Consider the following 549-nt stretch of genomic DNA (forward strand, 5'->3'; position numbering starts at 1 on the left):
TTGTTGGCAGGTTTGTTGAATTTGATGCCTATGTTGGTTGTTGAACTAGATGCCTTTGTTGGCAGGTTTGTTGAATTTGATGCCTATGTTGGCTGTTGAACTAGATGCCTTTGTTGGCAGGTTTGAACCAGATGTTGAACTAGATGCCTTTGTTGGCTGCTTTGAACCAGTTGCTGAACTTCATGCTGTATGTTGATGTTACTTGATGCCTTTTGTTGCCTTCTGATGGTTGTTGAACTTGAATGCATGATGTTGATGCTTGTTGAACTTGAATGCATGATGTTGATGCTTGTTGAACTTGAATGCATGATGATGATGCTTGTTGAACTTGAATGCATGATGTTGATCCACCTAAATGAGTCTAGGGTGGCTCGACATCGAAAAAACCAGCTAAATGAGTCTAGGGTGCCCCGACGTAGAAAAACCACCTTAATGAGTCTAGGGTGCCTCGACGTCAAAAAACCACCTAAATGAGTCTAGGGTGCCTCGACGTCGAAAAAACAACCTAAATGAGTCTAGGGTGTCTCGACATCGAAAAACCACCTAAAT

The sequence above is a fragment of the Triticum dicoccoides genome, chromosome 5B, assembly GCF_002162155.2.
Source record: "Triticum dicoccoides isolate Atlit2015 ecotype Zavitan chromosome 5B, WEW_v2.0, whole genome shotgun sequence".
Lineage (NCBI taxonomy): Eukaryota > Viridiplantae > Streptophyta > Magnoliopsida > Poales > Poaceae > Triticum > Triticum dicoccoides.